Below are 18,325 nucleotides of genomic sequence, written 5' to 3'. Positions count from 1 at the left end.
AATCCATTGAAGCAGCAACAAGTGGCTATTGTTCAGCTGCCAACAGCCCACAGGCATTTCCAAAACATCTCCTTCTGCCTCGATTTACTTATCCCTCCTCTCTTTCTCGATATTCTGTTCCTAAAACTCAATCTCTTTCTCTGTCTGTCTCTGTCTGTCTCTCTCGTGCTCTCTCTCTCTCTCCCTCTACTCTCTGTTTCTCCCTTTACTCTCTCTCTTTCTCTTACCACCACATAGACTGTACAGCACAGAAACAAGCCACTCGTCCCAAAGAGTCCACGCCGTTGTTTATGCTACACATGATCCTCCTTTCACCCTTGTTCATCGAACCCAATCAACATATCCTTCGATTCCCTTTTCCCTCGTGTATTTATCTAGCTTCCCCTTAAAAGCATCCTTGCTCGTCGCCTCAACTCGTTTGTGGTAGCCAGTTGCTCACTCTCTCCACTCCCTGGGGAAAGGAGTGTCTCCTGAATTAATATTGGATTTATTAGTGACTATCTTAGATTTATAACCCCTAGTTCTGCTCCCTCCCGCGGGTGGAATCATCTTCTCTCCGTCTACCCTATCAAACCCTTCATTAAACTTAAAGACTTCTATGACGTCACTCCTCAGTCGTCTCATTTCCAGAGAAAAGACATCCAGCTTGTTCTCTCCTCTGATCTCCGTATTTCTGTGTAGGGTCAATATTTCCTGTTTGAAGTCTTTGTTTCATTAATTGAAAGCTTTTCATGCCCCAGTTCCCCTCAGTGGGTTGTGATCTCCAGTGTGAACGAGCCGTCTCCGGGTTTAGGCTCTGAACAGGAAATTGAGTCTTCGACCCAGGACTGACAGGACACTCTTTTTAAACAGGCGCAGAATGACCCGGGACTGACAGAACACCCCTTTTAAACTGGGGCAGATTGATCCGGGACTGACAGCGCACCCCTTTTAAACAGACTCAGAATGATCCGGGACTTACAGCACATCCCTTTTCAACAGATACCGAATGATCCGGGATAGACAGGACGCCCCTTTTAAACAGGCACGGAATGATCCCGGGCTGACAGGACACCCCTTTTAAACAGGGACAGAATGATCCGGGACTGACAGCACCAACGTGAAAATGCTTCTCCGATGCTCTGTTCTGAGTGAATTTCCTTCCAAACTTTGCATTTATAATTCGCTCAAAAACAAAGAGCAGAAACTGCGCTCTTAATAAAAAGAAGGTTCACTACCTTAACAGGTATCGAACCCGCCATCTTTGTAATATCAATTGCACGCTTTAAACAACGGAGCTGATCGACCATGGCCGAACGATGGCTGTTGTGCTTTCATTTTACTTTGCATTGATGGCGTTCCCGGGAAACAAATCCTCTGCAGCTGCCAATCAAACAAACCGTTGGAGCGAACTTCCTGCATGCAACCAACCACAAGCAGTCTGCAGCTGTCAATCAACCCACATTTCCCCAGGGAGACTGCCTGCAGTCTGCAGTCTGCAGCTGTCAATCAATCCCCTGTCTTGCCCAGGGAGACTGCCTGCAGTCGACAGTCTGCAGCTGTCAATCAATCCCCTGTCTTCCCCAGGGAGACTGACTGCAGTCTGCAGTCTGCAGCTGTCAATCATCCAGTCACCACAATCCACTCTATCTACTCCCGTCATAATTTCATGTACCTCAATTAAATCTCGTCTCAGCCTCCTTTGTTCCGAAGAAAACAACCCGAGCCTATCCAATTCTGTCCCACAGCTAAAATTATCCAGCACTGGCGATATCCTCGTCAATTTCACCCGCCTCCCCTCTTGTGCAATCACACCTTTCCGGTAATGTGGTGATTTCCCCTCCCTGTGATGCTCTGATCCTTATTCTCTCTCGGACTCTCTCTCTCTCTCATTCTACTCTCTCTCTCTGTCATGTTTTTATCACTCGTTTTGTCGCCGTCTCACCCTCTCTCTGTTTGTCTCCCATGTTTCTCTCTCTCTCTCTCTCTCTGTTTCTCTCTCTGTCTGGCCCTCTGTCAGTTTATCTCCCTCTCCCCAATGTCTTTCTCTGTCTTCCCCTCTGTCTCTGTTTCTCTTCTTGTGCTCACCTTCTCTCTCTCATTTGCGAACTAGGGGTGCAGAAGCTGTGATCAGCTCATTCAATGTGTTCAGAGTACAGGCTGGGGTCAGTGTGAAATTGTTTGTGTTTGGATAGTCCTGTTGCATCAGTGTGAAATTGTTTGTGTTTGGATATTCCTGTTGCACCCCTAGTTCGCAAATGAGCTGCTCAGGGTGTGCAAGGCCCACCAGTGGCCTGTGGTCCTGGAAGACTTTGCCATTGCTCGAGAGGGAAGCCTGCTTTTGGTTCTAAGTTGTGCCGCACCTCTGCCCCCACCTCTCATCCAACCTCGATTCCTGAACTAATTTTATTACCTTCCATCTTCAAGTGACATATACACCCTCTTCTTTATCCAGGAATTATACATGCCTCTGATTTGCTTCTCTCTGTAAATCTTCTGGACCTTGTTTTTCATCATTTTTGACAGTAGGTCTCTGTAACTGAATCTGTTTGTTCATTTTCTAATTTGATCTGAAATGTTTGAATAGCTGGCAAGCAATACCTGCTATTCTGCCAAGCGTATTTCCACAAACAAAGATGAATCTAGGGAGCCGGAATTAACCTTGTGAACCTTCGTTTCACCTCCTCTCAGGCAACTTCTTAACTTAGAAAGAAGACAAGGACAGAAAGAGAAAGTGAGTTAGTGAAAGGCAGCTAGGAAACAGTGACAGGTGGAAATAAGAAAGAGAGAGACTTAGAGAGAGCGAGAGAGAGAAGAGAGGGTAGGAGAGAGAGAATGAGGCAGAGAGATAGAAAGGAGGGAGGGAAGATACAGCAGCAGAGATGGAAAGGAAGAGAATGAGGCAGAGATAGAAAGAGGAGAGAGAGACAGGAACTCGACAGAAGTGGCGAGAAACAACAAGGCAGAGAGAAGAAAGAGGGAGGATACAGATGGAGTGAGGGGGAATTAGTGCGAGGCAAGAAGAGGGAACGTGAGATAGAGAAGAGAGGAAGGCAGGAAGTGTAAGAGAGACGAGGCAGAGTGAAATAAGCGAGAGGTAGAGAGAGAGGGATTGAGAGAAAGAAAAAAGAATCCCCGTAAAGGTGAATGAAAGAGGGAGAACGAGGCAGGGAGTGACTCAGCCAGAGATAAATAAACAGAGGCAGAGAAATCAGAGGCAGAGAAAGAAAAGCATAGAGAGAAATAAAATAAGTCAAAGAGGGAAAGAGTGAGATAAAACGAGACCGAGGGATTTGGCAGAGGCAGGGAGAGAGAGACAGAAGGTGGAACAGATTTTGTCCCTGCTTCCGTGCACAGTTAAATATTTCATATATTTTTTATTCTTCTATAATAATAGCGCTGTTGGATTATAATCACAGATTTTGAACCCATAAAATTTTGCTCAATAAGTATTGATTTTGAGACAGTTACTGATGTCAGAGCAGGTTCATCCAGCAGCATCGAGTTATACTGCCAGCGACACATGGGTCTCTGGTCAATCGCCCTCTGCGTTGACACATCAAACTCTCCCAGGGCAGGTACAGCAAGGGTTAGAAGGAGAAAAAAGCTCCATTTACACTGCCCCCATCAAATACTCCCAGGGAAGGAACAGCACGGATTAGATACAGAATAAAGCTCCCTCTACACTGTCCCATCAAACATTCCCAGGGCAGGTACAGCACGGGTTAGATTCAGAGTAAAGCTCCCGCTTCAATGTCCGATCAAACAATCTGATGGGCCTGATGCAATGCGCGTCTCCTTCCAATCTTGAACCATGAACGGTCAGAGAGCTGACACTCTGGGACACCTGTCTTATCTCAGTAACTTTCTGAATGTGTGATTAGGCACTTTCAGAGATTCCCTGCTGTGGTCTCCTCTTCCCATTACCTACAATTCCCACATCTTCCCGCAGCCTCATAAGACCCCTGAACACCTCGGACACAATGATCCAAAAGAGAAACAAGACACGGATATGAAGCTGTGATCAATGCAGTGAGATTTATTTCTGAGTACAGCCCATTATTCAGACAGCAGTAATACAGGGTCAGGGGTTGTGGGATCTACACAATCAAACAGAGCCTGCTCCCCGTGAACGAAGGTTTCATTCAGTGAGAACTTGGAGAGCTCGGGCTGGTGAGAATCCATCACTGGATCTTTCACTCGTTCGGTCCACAACATTGTAACCCATCGCCGCAGAATTTCGGCAGATTCTCCTCGTTTGTGTGACAGGATCCTGTACGACACATTCCTACAAGAGGGCTGCATCTGTCCTTGGCATCTAAAATCCAAAATGAAGAGTTAATTAATTGACCGTTCTGGACATAGAGGGAGGGAGAACAATGAGAAAACATGAAGCTGAGTCTGTCCGTGTTACTGGGACTGACTCTGGACCACACATGAACCTCAGCTCATTTGTACTTCAATAAACCTCACCCTGACCCCTCCCCGACCGGTAGAGACTCACTCTTTGTTCTCAAGGGCAGCCCAATAGTTTTTCCACAGAATGGAGCCAACCGTTCGCGCTTTCTGAGACTAGAGACAAAGAAAAGAATGATCTCACATTTATATGGAGCCTTTCCCGTTAACAGAAGGGCCCGAAGAGTTTCACAGACAAAGGATTATTTCTGAAGTACCGACACTGTTTTGTAACCAAATTGCTCACAGCAAAGTCCCACAAACAGCAAATTAGATTTGACAGAGTGGGGAGTTTCTGGTGATGTTAGTTGAGAGAGTGATGTTGGTCCAAGAAACCAGGAGAACTCCCAGCTCTTCAAATAATGCGATCAAGTGTTTCCTGACCCATGAACAGGTAGACAAGGTCTCCTTTTAACGATTCATTCAAAAGATGACACCTCCAACAGTGCTGCACTCCCCCAGTGCTGGGCTGTATGTACTGGAGTGGGACATCAACCCTTAACTTGTTCACTCAACTCCCAACTGAGGTAAACTGACACCCTCCTCCTGAAAATTGATAGTTTCACCGCTTGACTCCTCCACTTATTTAGTGTCCTCATATCCTGATCTCTATGAAGGCTGCAGAATTATTAGAATTCAGAAACCTATTTTGAAACCCTTTTGATCCAATCCCCTCCCCTCATGTTATGAAAATCTGACTCATCTCTGGGGATCGGTTCCTCTGACGCCTCCAGTATCGATCCCAATTCACGATTCTTTGTCTGTGGGTCTGAGCAGCGAGTGTGGGGGAAAGGGACTGAAGGAGCTCCCGTCCGCACACTCACATTTTACAGCAGGTAACACGGATCGGGAGCAGGAACTGTGAGTTTCCCCCTCCATCGTCGCTGGGTACTGAAGCCAATTACAGACTTTCCCAAACAGGTCAATTCTCCGGCTGAGATCCGGTAACTCGGCACTGGCCAGTAATTTGTGCTGCAATTCTTGGTCTGTTTGGATCCTCACACAACACCCACCATTCCCACTCCCCGCTCAGGTACCGACTAAACAATCCGACGATTTTCCTGTGGAACTGGTTGAGGTTAAATTCTTCATTCATTGTTACACTATTACAATAATGTTCATTTAAGCAATCAAACCGTGAGCTTCAGTCAGAGAATAAAATAGTTTAAACAAAAATTGGTATTGAGAGATCAAATAAACTTACTTTTTTCAAAGAAAGAAGATCCGATACCTATAACACTTCCACTGAACAGATGTCGAGCAGTGATGGACTGAGTCAGCACCAGGAATACAAATACCAAAATTAGAACTTTCGCCATCTTCCGCTGAGTTCCTCAGAGTCAGGATCAGACGGCTGGAGTTCACAAATTTTGTATCTGGTCTTAGAGAGTTTGCTGTATTTATAATCACATAAAAGGGGAGTGACTCTCTGAAAAGATCCTGGTAAAAGGACTTTCCCTTCTGTATGACGGTGGATCAGTTGGCAGCTTGCCTCAGTTGGCAGTTCTCTATCTTTCAGATCACAAGGTTGTGTTTTTGGCCCCACTTCAGGGTTTGAAACATGAGCTCATCTGACAGGTTGTACCAGGTACAAAAGCAGGACATTTAATGGTTAACTCCACCCCCACTATTGCTTCCACAGGAGCTCTAAATCTGCCCCCTCTCTCCTGTTCCCTCCTCGTGCCCTTTAATATACCACTTAAATTGATCTCAAATCCACCGAGCCCACTTCAAGCAGTGATGGATTAATTCAACACCAGGACTCCAAAGAACGAGAGCAGCGATTTCATCAGTTTTGGCAAGGAGTTTGCTGCATTTTATCATCACACACACGGGGACTGACCGGTCTCTGAAAATATCCTGGGAAAAGTTGCTTCCATCCTGTATGACTGCTGATCAGTTGACAGGTGGACTAAGCTGTCAGTTCTTTATCTTTCAGATCACAAGATTGTGAACTTGGACCCAACTGAAAGGCTTAACATGTGAGTTCCGCTGACAGGATGTGCCAGGTAGACGAACAGGGCATTTAACCCATCAACTCCAAAGACAGTATTCTCCCCACATGAAGCCTGCATCGAGCCCCTCGCTCCTGCTTGCTCCCTGTGCCCTTGAGTATTTTCCAGCCTGATCGCTCTTCTACCGTTAAACAGGCACAGAATGATTCGGGACTGACTGCACATCCCTTTCCAATGGATACAAACATAAAATGATCCGGGACTGAGAACGCACCTTTTTAAAAGACATCGACACAAAATGATCCGGTATTGACTGCACAATCCTTTTAAATCGACATCGACACAGAATGATGGGGGATTGAGTGCACATCCCTTTTAAAAAAAACATACACACAGAATGATCCGGCACTGACTGCACACCACTTTTAAACAGACATAGACACAGAATGATCCGGCACTGACGGCAGACCCATTTTCAACAGATACAGAATGATCCGGAACGACAGGACACCAAGATTAAACAGACAGTGACACATTATGATCCAGGACTGATGTATGTTATTGACCTGAACTTAGGTAAACAGTATATAATTTAAAGTTTTCAGCAGACAAGAAACTCAGAAACGTGGTGAACAATGTGGCGAACTGTAATAGTGTTTAGGAGGACACAGAGAGACTGGTGAAATGGGTGGAACCATGGCAGATGTAATTTAACACAGAGAAGTGCAGTGAGACATTTGCTGGAAGAATGAGGAGAGGCAATATAAATGAAATCGTACAATTTTAAAGGGCGAGCAGGAACAGAAAGATTTGGGGGTATATGTGTGCACATCTTTGAAGGTTGACAAGTTGAGAAGGCTGTAAAAAACATATGGGATCCTGGGCTTTATTAATGGAGGCATAGAGTATGAATGCAAGAAAGTTTTGCGAAACATTTATTATACACCGGTTAGGCCTCAGCTGGAGTATTGCGTACAATTCTGGACACCACTCTTTAGGAAGGATGTCAAGGTCTTGGAGAGGGCACAGTCGAGGTTTTCCAGGATGATACCAGCGATGAGGGACTTCAGTTATGTGGAGAGATTGGAGAAGCTAGGATTGTTCTCATTGGAGCAGAGAAGGTTATGGGATACCAATAGAGGTATTCAAAATAATGAGGGGTTTTGATAGAGCAAGTAGGGAGAAAGTGTTCACTTTGGCAAGTGGATCGGTAACCAGAGGTAATAGATTTAAAATAATTGGCCAACGAACGAGAGGGGAAATGAAGCGATTCTTTCACACGGAGGGTTATGAAGATCGAGAACGCATTACCTGAAAGTTCCTATCAGGCTCGATAGGACCTTTCAAAAGGCAATTGGACATGTACTTGAACAGGACTAATTTGCAGGACAATGTGGAAAAAGCTGGGAAGTGGAATTAAATTGGACAGTTCTTTCAAAGAACCGGCACAGGCCCGACGGGACGAAGGGCCTCGTTCTGTTCTGTAAGAACGTATCATTCTATGATTCTCTAAACCTGCAAACTTCTTTCATCTCTATTTGACATCATCAGGAGGCGTTTACCATTCTTTGTGTTTCTGGACTTCTGAAGTGTGGTTGAACCGTGAGACAAAAGTTTCCTGTAATTAGTGCGGGAGGAAGCTATCAGTGTAAATATCAGATATACACGTGGATGGTTCACTGGGTACCGTGGGAACCAGATACACTGCTCATTCCGGTTATTTGTCCAGCAGAACAGAGCGACCATTCTCTTCAACTGTACTCACCAGAAGGAAAATGAAACAAACTGAACTGTTCTGTTATCTTCTGCTGGTTTATGCCCACTCATAGAGAACGTGACCTAGAGAGAGAGACTGAGAGATTGGATTGGCTTTTTCACTTTGTAATCGATTATCCTTTGTATTTATTGTAAGAGGCGGTTCCATCCCTAACGTCCCGTGCCTGACATTCTCATTGATACTAAGATATGTTGTAAAATAGTTTCTACCAATTGCACGTTGCAGATAAAAGCTGAACATCGAAAACGGCTTTGAAACCAGTTTCGCTTCGCACCCTTGAGTAGGAGATGGGTTGCTGGTTGTAACGAAAGAAGTTTGTAAAATCAGCCCTTCAGAGCAGTATCGGTGAAATGTGTTCTGGACACATTCTATGAGATGCCTGTTGTACAATAAAGGGGCGCTTACACACAGTAATTCCAGAATTCTTACCTTGTTGGCTCCCGAACTATTACAAATCGCGCCCTCGGATATTTTTTCCTTAAATTCACAATGAATAAATATCACTGAGGTCAAAAAAGGCCCCGCGATAAAGCGAACCCAGGATGTCCTATTTATTAAACAAGTGCTTTGACCAGCTAAACCAAGGCGCCAAATCACCGAGATCGATCAGCTACCGCACAGCAGAGAAGGTTGGTTTGAGGAGTATCCTCATCGCTTCTCTTGCCTATTTCCGGCAGGTTTCCCGATACTGCCAGTGTCTCTCGCTCTGTTTATCTGTGTCAATGTGTGAGTTGATTCTAATTGAAGACGCCTGCTTGTGTTTGTTTCTTATACGAAATAAATGAGGAGATCAGAGAATTCTCCTTCTGACACTGGGGAACTAATGAGACAAATTTATAGCAAGATATTGTTTATTATGATGCAGCAAAGAAAATCTGCCATCTTGAATGATTTCGGTTCAGTTTCCTCCAAAAACAAACTGTGACCCCCAACCTATTTCCAACACAGCGCCTTTAAGTTGATGCCAGACACGCTATTATTGAACCTCAGGCTGTCGTCAGCGCACTGATGACCTTCAAGTTTCTATGGGCTCTTCAGGCACTTCGTGTGACACAAGAGCTTTCCAATCCCGTCCAGCTCCTGGAGACGGAGACATCCGTCAGAAGCAGCATTCGCCGCTAGGGGCGATATCGCGCTCGAATTAATCGCCTGCCGTCAGCAGAAGGCAGCAAATCCAAAACAAAGCATTGCGGACAGCGTCTGGAAAACAGTTAACCGTTCAGTGTGCAGACTTTCGTGAGAGCTCCAAACAGGACCCGGGGAAGTTTTAAACTGTGTATGTGGATATAACTGCGCTTTTGCTTTATAAAATATCGGAGTATACATTTGAGTATGACGTTTATAAATGAAGTATGGGTATGAATGAGTGTGAGGTTTATATTGAAGAGTGGGTGTGTGTGAATCGGTTAGGTTCACCCCAACGCAAACCTTAACTCTAATGTTTATAGCAACGTAGGAGCAGAAGTCGGTGATTCAGCCCCTCGAGCCTGCTCCATCATTTTATTGGATCATGGCTGGCCTGTATCTTAACTCAATCTACAACCTTGGTTCCCTAACCCGTCGTACGCTTGCCAAACAAAAATCTCTCAATCTCAGTCTTGAAATTTTCAATTGGCCCAGCCTCAACAGCTTTTTGGGGCAGAGTGTTTCAGATTTCTAGTCCTCTCTGTGTGAAGAACTATTTCTTGACATGAACCCTGAACTGCCTGGCTCTAATTTAAAGGTTATGCCCCCTTGTTCTTGACTCTCCAGCAGAGGAAATATTGTCTCTCTATCAACACGATCAACTCCTTTAATCATCTTAAACACCACAATATTTAAGGGAATGCAAGCATCGTATGTGTTTTCTGTCCTCAAAATGTAACCCTATTAGCCCCAGTAATATTTTGGTGAAACTGCTCTGCACCCCTTCGAAGGTCAGTATGTCCTTCCTGATTTGCGGTGTCCAGAACTGAAGACAGTACTCGAGATGTGGTCTATCCAGAGTTTTATATAACTTTAACATCACTTACACCCCTTTATATTTTAACCCACTTGAGAAAGGGGCCAACATTCCATTAGTCTTTTTTATTATCTTTTGTCCCTGTCCACCAGGTTTTAATGATTTCTGTACTCGGACCCCCAATTCCATCTGCTCATCCACAGTTCCTAGCTTCTCGTCATTTAGATAATATTCCGATCTATCAATCTTAGTTCCGAAGTGGATGACCTCATACTTCTCCATGTTGAACTCCATCCAAAACAGTTTTTTCCACGTAATTATCTACCAATATCCTTTTGCACATTTCAGCTCCTATCTACACTATTTACTGTACCACCTGACTTGGCATCGTCAGCAAACTTGGATGTCTAGCTCTCCATTCCTTCATCTAAGTTATTTATAAATATAGTGAAATGCTGCGGCCCCCCTCTCAAATCTGTGGGTACCACCTCTCGTCACATCCTGCCAATTGAAGTACACTCATTATCCTTACTCTATATCATCTACATCTTAACCAATTCGCTATCCCTGTCAATAGATTCCTTCCAATTACATGCACTCTCATTTTTGTTAACAGTCTCTTTTGAGGAACTCTAACGAATGCCTTCTGGAATGCCATATAAATAACATCAACAGACACTCCCTTATTTACCACGTTGGTTACATACTCAAACGATTCAACTTGATTCGTTAAACATGACATACCCTTTAAAAAGTCATGCTTGCTCTCTCTGATCAGTTCATGTTCGTCCAAATGTTCAATCACTCTGTCTCTACCAACAGATTCAATTAACTTCCCCATAACAGGTGGTAGACAAATAGAGTATAATTTCCTAGTTTATCTCTCTCACCATTCCTAAATAATGGAGTGACATTGGCAATTTTCCAATCCAAGACGAAACTTCCTGAATCAAGAGAGATGTAGAAGATCATGATTCAAGCATCTACAATCCCCTCGTCTGTTTCTTTTAATACCCTGGGTTGGAAACCACATGGAGATTTGTGTGTCTTTCGTCTCGTTATTTTTTCCATTGCATTCTTTTGCTCCTATTCACAACAGAAGGTGGCTGAAACGAGCACGATATGGGCGCTGAGAAAGAATTCTACTTCCCAAGGCTGGATCACACCCTGCAAGAGCTGGTGGAGATTTGAAAGTCTTTATATATCACAAAGCTAGTATTTATGAAACGGTGCCTCAAATATCTCCATAGCCAGGAAGGGCGAACTGACCATCAACGACCTCGAGGCAATAAGGTAGCACATTCAAATCTGGAGGCTGCACGTTAAAATCACGTCGGGGTCACCGTTACCTTTATACCAAATGTGTGTCTGGATAAATTGAACCGCCTCACAATAAACACAGTCGCATTTAAAACTTGAGCGGACGAGTTTGGGGAACGATGTATGTGATTCTCACATTAATGCACTCGTACAAAGTTGGGGAGAAGTCTGTGTGAATGATTTACTGGGAAATCTTCAAAACATTTCGAAAATTCTCCCGCTCACGAAAAAAGAAACACAAACTGACGAATTCATTCATTCATAAACAACAGGTGGAGAATCACAGACTGCAACTCAACGAGATTGTGAGAGCGTCATTTCGCTGCGTGGTGTAGTTGGTTAAAGTGCCAATAGAAACATATTGACAGAAGTGGGCCAATTAGACCTTCGAGCCTCTTCCGCCATTCAAAGTCGGGGAACACTTCAGCAGTCAAGGACATTCAGCCACCGACCTTCGGGTAAGCATACTCCAAGGCGGCCTTCGAGACACACGACAACTCAAAATCGTCGAGCAGAAATTGATAGCCGAGTTCCGCACCCATGAGGACGGCCTCAACCTGGATCTTGGGTTCATGTCACGCGACACGGATCCCCACCAGCGAACAAATGTTATCTGTTTTTAATGTGACGGGACATTTGCTGTCTTTCTCTTCCTTCCGGATGTCTCTATGTTTCTGCCTATCTCTCTGTTTTTTTTTGGTTGTTTGTATATTCGGTGGCCTTGTAGGTAACACCTCTCTGTCTGCACACTGTGATTGCCTTGGCAACGGGCAGTTGGAAAGACTGTCTGTAATCACCAGGTATTGTTCTGTGATTTATAAATGCGAAGGGTTCGAGGATTTCATTTCCACAACATTCAGCTGAGGAAGGTGGAAGCCTCCGAAAGCTTGTGAATTTCAAATAAAATTGTTGGACTATAACTTGTTGTTGTAAAATTGTTTACAATTGTCAACCCCAGTCCATCACAGGCATCTCCACATCATGGCCATTCAATGAGATCGTGGCTGATCTGTGACCTAAATCCAAATAGCCCCCTTAGCCCAATATCCCTTAATACCTTTGGTTCACAAAAATCTATAATTCTCAGATTTAAAATGAACAACAGAGTTCGCATCAACTGCAGTTTGTGGAAGAGAGTTCCAAACTTCTATCACCCTTTGCGAGTAGAAATGCTTCTGAACTTCACTCCTGAAAGTCCTTTCTCTATTTTTAGGCTATGTCCCCTATTCCCAGACTCAACAACCATCAGAAATAGGTTCTCTCTATATACCCTATCAGTTCCCCATGATGTCTTGAAATCTACGATCAAATCACCACTTAATCTTTTAAATTCCAGGGAATACAACTCTAGTTTGTGTAATCTCTCCTCGAAATTTAACCCTTGTAGTCCAGCTATCATTTTTTAAATCTACACTGCACTTCTTCCAACGTCAATATATCCATCCTAAGGTGCAGTGTCCAGGACTGAAGACAGAACTCCAGGTGTGGTCTAACCAAGCCTTTGTATAGCTGCAGTATAACTTCTACCCCCTTGTATTCTGGTCCTCTAGATATAAAGGCCAACATTTCATTCGCCTATTCGATTATTTTCTGTACCTGACCATGACATTTTAATGATCGATGTACATGGATCCCGAAGTATATTTGGACCTCCACTGTTTCGAGCTTTTTATCATTTATAAAATATTCTGATCTATCCTGTTTAGTTCCAAAGTGGATGACCTGACGTTTGCCTACATTGAAACCCATTTGCAACAGTTTTGCCCATTCATTTAATCTACTAATATCTTTAGTACTTTATACTTCCATTTACGTTGCTTACAATATTTGTGTCATCAGCAAACTTGGATATGTGGCTCTCTATCCCGTCATCTAATTCGTTAATAAATACAGTGAGCAGTTGAGGTCCCAACAAAGGTCCCCGCGGGAAACCACTCCTCACATCCTGCCAATTTTATAAACTATCCGTTATCCCTACTCGCTGTCTCCTGCCGCTCAGCCAATTCCCTAACAAGGTCAATAATTTGCCCTCAATTCCATGGGCTTTAACTTTAGCGAACAGTCTCTTATGAGGGATTATATCGAATGCCTTCCAGAAGACTATATAAACACCATCCATCGACATTCCCATGTTCAACACTTTAGTCACAATTTCAAAAATTCAATCAGGTTCGTCAGGCATGACCTATCCTTTACAAATCTCTGCTGTCTCTCTCGGATCAGCTGGAAATTTTAAAGATGCTTAGTAGTTCCATCCTAAATTAGCGACTCTCGTCATTTCCTGACAACTGATGTTAGGCTCACTGATCTATCATTCCCAGGTTTCCCTCGCTCACCTTTCTGAAACAGCGGAGTGCAATGTGCAATTTTCCAATCTAAAGGAACGGTTCCTGAATCGAGAGAACTTTGCAAGATTATATTTAAGGCATCTGCAATATTCTCAACTACTTCATTTAAGTCACGGGGATGGCAACCACCTGGTCCTCTGGGACTTGTCACTCATTGGTGCCATTATTTTATTCATTACTGTTAATGTGCTTACACTCTTCCTATGCTTAACCCCATGGATTACCACAACTGATTCTGTGCGCTCATTTATTTTCTGATCCCGGAAACGAGAAGAAGATATGGGCAGAGATCTATCACTGGAGCTTCCAGAAGAACAAACGCTTTTTTCCTCTGAGTCACTATTCTCTGCTTCTGAAATACGGACTGTTTGCCCCATAAATGATTCAGAGTATAACCGTTTTTCTAAATATTGTATTTAATTATTCAACTTGCAGCACTCGGACAAATGTACCTCGCCCTTTGTCCATGATTCATGTAACTTTTCATTTGGAACCTAATGCGTTCTGGATTTGTCAATATCTCCTAGTCAGGTCCCAATACTCTCAATACAGTGAACGTTAAAGATTCATTATTCCTCTGATCAGCAGGTGTTGCTATGGTAGGGGAGAAAACACTTCTACTGTTAAACCAGCAATTTCCCTTTTCCAATTTCTCCTTTTCATCTTGTAACGATTCGTGGTCTATTGTCTGGGATATTAATAACCGCTTCATAAAATCTCAAAGCGCTACCCATTTAGCAATTCCTGCGACCAAAGCCTTTTTTTTGTTAGTCAAAATTTCGAGTGGAACCTCAACATTTTCTACGTTGGAGTTGGGCCCATGTTTCGCTTCTGTTGTCAATTTGTGGGAAGAGTCTTTCCAAGTCTCAAATTCCTCTTTAAAGTCGCCATATCTGTACATTAAAGCTTTACTTTCAGCTTCAATTAGCAGTGTCTTAGCTGCCATTTGAAGTCAAATCAGTTTGATTGCTTTTCTAAAAGTCACAGAATGCCTGAAAATTGTATTCTCCGTCTCCTGATCCTTAATTACAAAATAAGATATCTCAGGATATCAAAATTAAGATTTCTAGTTAAGAAACAAAAACATTATGATGTGAAAAATTAGGATGACCGCATTCTCCACCAAAACGAGGGAGGAGCAAAAAGCTGCAATGTGATTTTACACTTTAATTTGGGGCAATGGTTTTTTATCTCCACGTGGTTTATTTTTATTTTTAATTTAATGGGCTTTTTCCCCGAAAGAGCTTCAGGCACAAACAAAGGCTTTCAAAGAAAACAATAATTTATTATTAATACATTGGGAAAATTGACATTCGAATGTTAACAACATCTTGGGTTTATGCCTCATTGAGAATCGCTTCAACAAAAATAAAACGATACATTCTGAATTCCCAAAATGCATAACCGTTTGGAAATCAAATGTCGATCTTCGATTAATCCCAGGACGAAAGTTCTATACTGATGGTTGGCTCAAGCTTGCCGGGAAGATTCTGGGTATTTTGCGGGATACCGTTGGAGAGTCGCATGTCTTTCTCTTGTCGCCAGGTCATCTGCTTCACAGACAATCTGTGAACCTGCATCGAGGCACCAAGCTGTGTGGTAGCGAACAGTCATGAATAGTACAGCTGTGCTGGTGCGGGCAGGAAGCGAAAGGTGAAGTCGGGGCAGTCTTGGTGGATCTGTGCCTCTCCGCACTCACCTTCTGGTCAGCTTTTAAAGACCTTTTTAACACAGAGTCAAACCGCTGGGGCGGTGATTTGTCAACAATAGGTTCGTACTAATAGAGCCACGATTGATTGGCACTTCACTTGTTTTCTCTGAGGGTCCACAATGTAACCAACTTAAGTCGGCAGGTGTTCAAACTACCTCCAACGCTCCTGGGATTGTTCTTCTTGCTGTTATCCTTTGCTGTATGTATTTTACAATGGGCCATTAACAATCCTTTTAAAAGCCCGTCCACCTTTTAAGAGACCCTTTCCTCCAGACATGCTGAAGCCGATTTAGTATCAGGATTTCGTTTAACAGATGATTTTTTTTACTGCACAGCGCATCTGCGAAACTCCCGCAATAAATAATGGGCCGGGGAAGTGACACAAGGCTGAGTGACGTTATTGTGCAGCCTCCAGGCATCATCTTTAGAACTGTCAAAATTAAATCGAAAAGAGTTTAACCCAGAAAAAAGGAAACATTAATTGTCTCACTGGCTTCATCTGCTGCTGTCCTGCGAGTCAGCACTCACACTCCAGGCTGATTACACAGTTTGTTTGTAGATTTAATGCTTTCTATGTTTTATTCTCACTCCTGACTCGAACCTCCTGTATTTCATATATTGGTCTGTCTTTCATTGTGTCTGTTTTCTGTGTATATCGTTCATCTCCATTTATTTTCTGTGTGTTTTCCTATCTTGTTATTTCTACTTTAATTTTTAATTCTCTGCCGCTGTTTTTGTCTCTATCTTTTCCTATCTATACACTTGGCTTTTTTTTTCTATTTGCCTCTCTCTGTGTCTGTACGACGCTGCCTGTCTTCTCTCTCTGCCTCCTATGTCTTTTTTTACGACCGCCTCCCTGTCCCTCTCGCTCGTTGTCTCTCTCTCTCTCTGACTTCATCTGTCATTTTCTCTTTCACCTCTGTCTCCGCTTCCTCCTGTCCCTTTTTGTTTGCCCCTGTCTATCTCACTCTTTATTTCTCTCTGTTTATCTACTTTGACTGTTTCTTTCTCTCTATTTGTTTCTTCCCGCTCCCATTTTCACATGTCTTTGTTTCAATCTGTTTGTTTCTCACTCTTTCCTTTGCATTTGTTTCTGTATTTTCTTCCATTTCTTTCTATCTCGGCTTTAATCTTTGTATTTCTTCTCCTCTCTGCGGTTTTCTATTCTTCTTGCTTTCCATTCCTCTTTTTCTCATCCTCTTACCGTCTTATTATGTCTGAAACTCTCGTGCTCTGTCTATCCCTCAGTCTTTAATTGATTTGGTTTGACTTCGTCTGTCTATTAACCACCATGCTGCTATCACTTTACAATTCTTTATCAGTGTCTCTCTCTCTCGTTCCATCCATGTTTGCATTCTCTCTCTCTCTCTCTCTCTACAGATATATATTTACCTGCTTTCTTTCTCCCTTTATTTTTCTCTTCTGTCTGAATAACTCTCTATTTATTTCTCTCCATCTCTGCCCAATCGTGTCTCTGCCCCTCTTTATTTCTATATATCTCCCTCACACACACTCCCACCCCTTTATGTCAACCTGTCTTCATTTTTGTCGGTGTTTTTTTATCATTACGTTTCTTTTGTCCTTGTATTCTCTATCCGTGTCCTTGTTCCGATTTTTATTTTTGTCCCTGTCCTTATCACTTCTTTCCTTTGGCCCATTTCTTGCCTTCTCCCTGTCTCTTTCCTACTTTCTTTTCCCTTTCTGTCTTTTGTTTGACTATCTCTGTTTATTTCTCCGACTATATCTCTATCCGTCTTCATGTCTTTCTAATCGCCTCTCATGTGTTTTTTTCTTTATCTTTTCTTTTCTCCTCCTCAATCACTGTCTTATTATTTCCCCTTTCCTACCGTTTCCTTTCTATCTTTCTCTCCCCTGATCTCTTTCTGTCCTGAACTCTATATCTGTTTCTGAGTTTGAGTCTGCCATTCTCTCAATCTCCATTTCTGTCTGCCTTCATTAGTATGTTTATCTTCCTGTGCAACTGTGCCTCATCCTTTCCACACCTCCCTCTCTTTCTATATTCTATCTCTCTCTCACACACAAACACACAAACACAAACACACACATACGCACACACACAAGACACACACTCGCTCTCCGGAAGCAGCATTGAATATATTACAGGGATAGTTCCAAACAATGTAGTTACAGTATTGTAGCAGATTTCAGCAAGACATAGACAGACTGGTGTAATGAGCAGGCACATGGCAGAGAAATTTAACGCAGGGAATTGTGAAGTGATGCAGTTTGGATGAAAGGGTGAGGAGGTGCAACATAAACTAAATGGTACAATTTTAAATGGTATGCAGGAACAGAAAGGACTGCGGGTTTAAGAGCACAAATCTTTGAACGTGGCAGGACAGATTGATAAGTCTCACAAAAAGCATACCGGTTCATTGGCTTGACAAATGGAGTCATAATGCATAAAAGCAAGGAATTTAAGCTAAACCGTTGTAAATCAGTGATGACGTGTCAGCTGGAGTATTGCGTCTAATTCTGGGCACGACACTCCAGGAAGGATGTCAAAGCCCTGGGGATGGTGCAGAGGATATTTACTAAAATGGAATAAGGGAGGAGGGACTTCATTGATGTGGTCTCTCTTTGTCTTGATCTCTATCTCCAACTATCTTTCTGTCTCTCTCCCTCTCGCCCTCTGCCTGTCTCTCTCTCTCGCTGTCTCTTTCTCTCTCTCTCCCTCTGTCTGATCATCAATCTCGACCTCTCTCTCCCTTGGTCTGTGTGTCCGTCTCTCTCTATACCTGTCTTTTCTTCTGCCTGTCTGTCTGTCTGTCTCTCTCTCTCCATTTATGTGGACTGCACCCATTCTGATCAGGCCTA

At 43.2% G+C, this 18,325-nt stretch overlaps 2 long non-coding RNA genes across 14 annotated transcripts in view; one reads left to right on the top strand and one right to left on the bottom strand.

The window, feature by feature from the left end:
* The window catches only part of LOC137312865 (uncharacterized), a 157,370-nt gene extending 145,022 nt beyond the window's left edge, over positions 1-12,348 (top strand). For 9 of the 13 annotated variants that reach the window (XR_010960879.1, XR_010960871.1, XR_010960882.1 and 6 more), the window contains one exon: positions 11,208-12,348. This is a non-coding gene — a long non-coding RNA (uncharacterized lncRNA). Of the gene's footprint in view, positions 1-852; positions 3,429-6,373; positions 10,760-11,207 lie in introns of those variants that run through there. The other 4 variants (XR_010960881.1, XR_010960872.1, XR_010960880.1 and 1 more) reach the window with 4 other exon arrangements.
* Positions 1-18,325, bottom strand: part of LOC137312864 (uncharacterized) — a 1,008,715-nt gene that overhangs the window by 215,225 nt on the left and 775,165 nt on the right. The window lies entirely within an intron of this gene.

The sequence above is a fragment of the Heptranchias perlo genome, unplaced genomic scaffold (genome assembly GCF_035084215.1).
Source record: "Heptranchias perlo isolate sHepPer1 unplaced genomic scaffold, sHepPer1.hap1 HAP1_SCAFFOLD_44, whole genome shotgun sequence".
In the NCBI taxonomy this organism is placed as follows: Eukaryota; Metazoa; Chordata; class Chondrichthyes; order Hexanchiformes; family Hexanchidae; genus Heptranchias; species Heptranchias perlo.
Note: the sequence above shows the minus strand (reverse complement) of the source record. Positions and strands in the feature narration are given on the sequence as shown.